The sequence below is a fragment of the Mixophyes fleayi genome, chromosome 3 (assembly GCF_038048845.1).
Source record: "Mixophyes fleayi isolate aMixFle1 chromosome 3, aMixFle1.hap1, whole genome shotgun sequence".
In the NCBI taxonomy this organism is placed as follows: domain Eukaryota; kingdom Metazoa; phylum Chordata; class Amphibia; order Anura; family Limnodynastidae; genus Mixophyes; species Mixophyes fleayi.
The window spans coordinates 167258429-167265324 of NC_134404.1; the positions used below are offsets into that span (position 1 = coordinate 167258429).

Consider the following 6896-nt stretch of genomic DNA (forward strand, 5'->3'; position numbering starts at 1 on the left):
GATCGATGGTCTGATCGCTCGGTCCATGGACTGCATACACACTAGCCTTGTTTAGGACGATAAAGGGAAGAGCGGACGTCCCTTTAGCGACTTTTTACAGCCATGTTGTCGTAAGCAATGATTTTAATTTCGTACACACTGCAGCGACATTTGCGGGAAATGTAACGAGATACCAAATACATTAGCATAAAGGGGCAGAGCTTTCGCTATAGTCAACACCCAAAGCTGCATAAAAAGAGAAGGCAACACTGTCTCTTCATTCATTTCTATAAAATAGAAGTTTAGTAATATACATTAAATTTAGAAAAACATTTAACTGCTAAAGTGCAATGCAATGAATATTCCCTAATAATAAAATCCCTTCGTATGTAATGGAATGCTCCATTCTCGGCGTGCATCATCGCTGATTGGTCCACAGCAGAAACGAACGCCCATGTCTGAGTGTATAAAATGACAGAGGAACCTGTTTGGCGCCGAGGAGCATCAGAAGATGGCGAGTGAGAAAGTGTCAGTGGGTGTTAAGGTTGGGGAGAAGGTGTCAGTGGGGTTTGCAGCTATGGAGACAGAGTCAGAGATGGTGCTGGAAGGGCCAAATAATGCTGGAAAAGTTAAGGTGGGGGATGGAGATACTTAAGAAGAGTAAAGAGCAAATCCAATGAGCCCAAGAGAGGTGGCGATGATGGTCAAAGTACAGGACCAGGACGACAACGACATTAAAAAATGCCAGTAGCACATGTAGTGTACCTGCTAGAAGGACTTTATTTCATTCTAGTGTCACACAAAGCAATGTAAACTAATTTGTAACCTAATTTTTTTATGTCAGAACGAAGAATGAGAAGGCCTGTTTAGATACCACTAATGTTACACCTGTTGGCAAATAATAAAAAATTGAAAAAGAAAAATATACTAAAGAATTTCTACACAAAGGTATTTCAGTGAACATGTGTAGACAGCTAAATGCTTTGGGCACATACCTGTACTGTTATAATAACCAAAATGGCGCCTGTTTTCCAGAATGTATGGAGGTTAAGCCCGCTATTATTGCGATTTCGTCACAGGGACCAAACTATAAACTGATCTCAAGCAGTGTGCAAGGTGAGAAAATGAGAGTATTTATGTCATTGAATATAAATTACAGATATAGAAGTTAAATGGTAAACATTTTTTTATTTCCTTGTATCGTAGATAAAGAAATCAAAGGGAATAGAAACCCAAGCGACATCAAGACCTGTTCTGCCACAAACCAGTAGCACCTTTAAAAATACTAAATACTAAAAATAATACTCTGCAGTACTCTGCGTTCTGATTGGTTTGGGCGCGCTCACTTCTCATACGGATCTTTCAGACAGCTGTGTGTGTAAAAAATTTTGTACCTTTTTCCTGCAATAAAAATGTTGCATGAACACTGTGTGGTTTATTCTGGGTACTTCACAATTATAAGTTAATAAAGGTTAATGTAACTTTAATAGGTTATAAAGGTTAAATGAGAAATGATTGCCAACATAACACAAGTGCTGTATACAAGTGTAACGGTCTGCAGCCAGACAGGTGCAATATATATCGATACAAAACACAAGTCAGTGATGTGCGGATTCCGCACCACGTGGGACTGGGACAGACATCAAAAAAATTACATACACACGCCCCCTAGGTCGATGAAGTATCGGAGGATTGTCGTGGATCGGTCGGAAGTTTATACACACTACACAGTGGAAACGAGATTGGAACGAAAATATTAAACAGTTCGACCAACCAAATGAGGCGACAATCGTCCATTTGGGCAGACTTTCGACCATCATGTCACTGCACACACTGACCCGACTTTTGAACGAGCGGTCGTATGTCGGCTGATTCAGCCGATTATTGGACGAAAACCGTGTAGTGTGTATCCAGCTTAACTCATGCTGAATGTGGTCCTACAGCTGTCCGTCAATTCCAAGGCTAATATGGCTGACTGCTAGTGATGAACGTTTTTAGCGGAGACTGACAATTTCTCATGTTGCCTGAGTGACCAGGTGCCCAAATTTCTCACTTAGGGGACATTTTGGAGAGCTTAGCAGTGTCATAAGAACCCACCTGGCGACATGTAACAGCACCATATTGTACAATACAAACACTAGGTTAAAGCCTAAATCACCACTGTTTCTTTATGCCTAAACAGCATTACTTGTAGAAAGGGGGTGCCCAGCAGGATAACCTTTATTAAAATATACCTTGCAGTTTGGTTTTTCCACATTCCTTCCTATAATTCTGGCCAGGGATTGGTTCTCCTGCGAAGAAGAATCTTTGCTCTTGTCTGGAGAATCCATTGGTGTTGCTGTGGTCCCGACCCTATTCATGGGAGGTTGCAGAATTTTATAGTTAGGGTCCAATGCAACACCCATCCATTGTCTCATGCCATTCTGTGCAGCCAGGTTAGCGGATCAGGGTCAGTCACTACTGAGAACTACCTAATCAGGTATTTCCAAAGCTTTTTTAGTGCCCACTATGGCAAAGCACTCCCCGATAGTGGCATAGATGGTCTCCTGGTCCAGTAGTTTATGAGAGGTATGCTATGGGGTGCTCCAGACCATTATTCGCTACCTGGCTAAGCAGTGCTCTAAGTCCACAACCCGAGTCATTGGACTGCACAATGTCGTCAGAAGTATTGGTTGCCAAAACCTGGGCCCTGAGCGAAAATGGCCTTGAAATGAGTGAAAACCTGGCTTAATTCCGGAGTATTTTACTTACTTGCTTGTCTTGTTTCTTAGACAAGTCTGTCATCAACATCATTTGTGGCGCCACAGACTCCATAGTGCTTGTACATGAGTACAATTGAGCAGAATATTACATGAATGGATGCAATTGCCAGAACAATCCAGCATCAGACATAACCAGACATTGAATCAAAAGGGACAGCTTAGTTTGGGGGTATGGACAAGTGGGAAGAGACTTGGAAAGCAGTTAGCAAAGTAGAGGTTAATAGTATTGGAGTACTAAAGCACATCCAAGCAGGTAGAAAGTAGTTGATTGAAGAGTAGATTCTGCATGACTTGCAGGAGGCTTGCAGGGAGGGGCAAGGAGTGATGACCTGAGAATGGCAGTTGAAGTTACAGGAGTGTTTTTTTTATTACAGGACAGGGTGGTAGGGAGTAGAAATGGACAGGAGGCAGAATGCGGAAAGATATGATTGTTAGGATTAGTAAAGGACAGTTTGCTGAGGCCTCGCAGGCCAGGCAGTCAACCAAGGTGGTGGAGGCTACGTGGTCCACAGCTAGTGCCCTTAGGACATGTTTGGTGAGAATTTATGGGCAAAACAGTTTGGTGAGGCTCAATGGCAGCTGGTGGTGTAGGCCTCAGGACTAGCAGTGGTTGTCTGTACTGATGGCGGTCCACAGGGGTGGCAGTCAGTTGGGCTAAGATTAAGGAAATTCTGCTGCTAGATATGTTACATCAGTGAGACAGAACAACTGGAGATGAAGGTGGTGGATTGTGGGAGGGAAACTTGACGGTGAGCTGTGTTTCAGCTCTGGGTTGTTGCAGCTGTAATTAGAGCCACAGGTAGGATGCCGGACAGTGATTCAAGTCCAGAGGGGGGAAGAATCTCGCCTCAGATCTACTCCAGGTCTTGAAGCTGGTTGAGGAGACCAGATCAGTCGGTGGGTTGGAAACTGTAGAAGACTGGGTCAAGGGCAGAGCCAAAGGCAGGACAGGAAAGCCGTTCAGTTGCAGAGCTGTATGCAGGCCTGAAGCATAGGTGGGAAGTCAGATGTTGAAACCGGGACCAGGAAGCTGGGTCATTGAGCTGGGCAAGAAAGTAGGTCAATGCAGAACCGCTAGGTCCTACTGTTGGAAACAACAGGGGTAGGCAGGTGCAGAGCTTGAGGTGGGCCTCTACAATGCTGGGGATGCAGGTCGTTCTAACAACTTTACGGAATCAGGGAGAGGTGGCAGACCAGATTTACAGTCATAGTCAAAAGTTTTGAGAATGCCACAAGTATTGGTTTTCACAGTTTGCTGCTTCAGTGTTTTTAGACATTTTTGTCAGATATTGCTATGGTATACTGAAGTAAAATTACAAGCATTTAATAAGTGTCAAAGGCTTTTATTGACAATTACATTAAGTTTATGCAAAGAGTCAATATTTTCAGTGTTGACCCTTCTTTTTGAAGACCTCTGCAATTCACCTTGGCATGCTGTCGCTCAACTTCTGGGCTAAATACTGACTGATGGCTTCCCATTCTTGCCTAATCAATGCTTGGAGTTCGTCAGAATTTGTGGGTTTTTGTTTGGGTTTTTGTTTGTCTACCTGCCTCTTGACGATTGACTACAGGTTCTCAATGGGATTAAGGTCTAGGGAATTTCTTGGCCATTGACCCAAAATGTTGATGTTTTAATCCTCATACCACTTAGTAATCACTTTTGCCTTATGGCAAGGTGCTCCATCATGCTGGAAAAGGCATTACTAGTCGCCAAACTGTTCTTGGATAGTTGGGAGAAGTTGTTCTTGGAGGAAGGTTTTGGTACCATTCTTTATGCATGGCTGTGTTCTTAGGCAAAATTGTGAGTGATCCCACTCCCTTGGCTGAGAAGCAACCCCACACATGAATATTCTCAGGATGCTTTACTGTTGGCATGACACAGGACTAATGGTAGCGCTCACCTTTCCTTCTCTGAACAAAGATTTTCTCAAGATGCCCCAAACAATTTGGGGATTCATCAGAGAAAATTACTTTACCACCTTTTGCAGAATATCAATCTGTCCCTGAGGTTTTTCCTGGAGAGAAGTGACTTCTTTGCTGGCCTTCTTGGCACCAGAGCATCCTCCAAAAGTCTTCACCTCACTGTGTGTGCAGATGCACTCACACCTGCCTGCTGCCCTTCCTGAGCAAGCTCTGCACTGATGGTGCCCCCTCTCCTGCAGCTGAATCAACTTTAGGAGACAGTCCTGGCGCTTGCTGGACGTTCTTGAGCGCCCTGAAGCCTTCTTCACAACTATTGAACCTCTCTCCTTGAAGTTCTTGATGATCTGATAAATGGTTGATTTATGTGCAATCTTACTAGCAAAAGTATCCATGCCTGTGAAGCCCTTTTTGTGCAAAGCAATGATGACTGCATGTGTTTCCTTGCAGATAACCATGGTTAACAGAGGAAGAACAATGATTTCAAGCACCACCGTCATTCTAAAGCTTCCAGTCTTTTGTTCTAACTCAATCACTATGACAGAGTGATCTCCAGCCTTGTCCTCATCAACATTCTCACCTATGTTAACAAGAGAATCACTGACCTAATGTCAGCTGGTCCTTTTGTGGCAGGGCTAAAATGCAGTGGAAATGTTGTTTTTGGGAGAAAGTTCATTGTCATGGCAAAGAGGGACTTCGAAATTAATTGCAATACATCTGATCACTCTTCATGACATTCCGGAATATATGTAAAGTGCCATCATAAAAAGAGGCAGCAGACTTTGTGAAAAATAATATTTGTGTCATTCTCAAAACTAGGCAGAGGCTCAGTTGCTACTTTGCATCAGATTTAAAGGTAAGGGGTCAGGTGAGCACCGATGTTAATTGATTCAGCTCAAATTGTAGGACCTCCACTGGGACCTGTAATATCAGTCGTGTCAACATTGGCCAGAGAGTTATCAAACCAAATTTTTCAGCAAGATAAGATAATTACTGATGAGAACTTCGGGCTTTGCTGGATTCCTAGGAAAGGGGTTATGTAACATCAGTCAACTTGCTTCTTTCATATTTGTTGCTAAGATACTGAAAATGCACAATGTATTATTTACTAGGCCCACAAAACATAAGCTTCAGTTAAGCATATGGCTATAGGTCTGTTGACAATGAGTTGAACTTGACCGTTCTTTATTATTGTTATTATTATTATTATTGTATTTGGTCATTTTAGCTATGAAAGCTTTAATTATCACATAAAAACACAGCTAAGTATCTTGTTTACTGTGTTAAAAAATTAGAAGTTAAACTTTTATGTTCCTTTTAATTCATCTAAGTTCTAACACCTTTCATTGTGTTTGAATAGGAGAAGTTCACTGATCCCCGTGTTTTGGTTTTGGATCTGGATTAAGTTCAAATAGCTAATATATGTTAAAATCACGTAATTTTGCTCTTTTTTTTTGTTCCTACATTATTATTAACCTCAATAACACTAATAACACTAATTCCCAGTCAATTTTGACCACCTCACAGGTCAGAATGTTATTTTCATACACTTTCGGACAAATACTGCAGCGAGCTGGCTGGATGCTAAGTGACAGAACAACGACACAAACACACAGCAGTTTGTAGCACATCTTGGAAACATTGGCACATAGCAGTGGCAGAAAGAAATGTGGTACAAGATGGTATTGTCCTTGGGCCCTCCCACCCACCTTTATAATGGAACTTAAAAAGGACATGCACATTTTAACAAACCAAGCACTTCTGCAACAAGGAGTGCCACTTTTGTGGTTGAAGTGCTTAATTTGTTTGGGCCCCCGCAAAACAAGCTAACAATGGCCTTAGGGCTCCTAAGCTAACAGTGCTGTTAATGAACTCTAACTGTGGTAAGATGTTGTTCTCATCATCCTCAGCCTCATCCTTACCCTCATCAGTGTGTACATCATCCTCACACATTATTTATTCGTCCCGCTGGAATTCACCATTACAGAAATCTGTACTTTGTAATTGGCGGGAAAGCTCTTCCTCGTAGTAATGGTAGTTCATTATCAAGAACATCATCTTTTCCATATTTTGAGAAAGTAGCCTCCTACGCCAATTGCTGACAAGGTTCTTGGCCGTGCTGAAAACTCTTTCCGAGTACACACTGGAGGGTGGGCAGCTTAGGTAGTGCAAAGCTAGTTGGTACATGGGTCTCCAAATTCCCTTTTTTTCCACCCAGTATGTTAAGGGACTGGC

General features: G+C 42.4%; 1 long non-coding RNA gene across 1 annotated transcript; it reads left to right on the plus strand.

Annotated features, from left to right (window-relative positions):
- The first annotated feature begins 848 nt into the window (after window positions 1-848).
- On the plus strand, window positions 849-1393 carry LOC142144185 (uncharacterized). Its single transcript, XR_012689669.1, has 3 exons — window positions 849-927; window positions 1015-1095; window positions 1186-1393. It is a non-coding gene; the product is annotated as an uncharacterized LOC142144185 (long non-coding RNA).
- Window positions 1394-6896: the final 5503 nt, after the last annotated feature.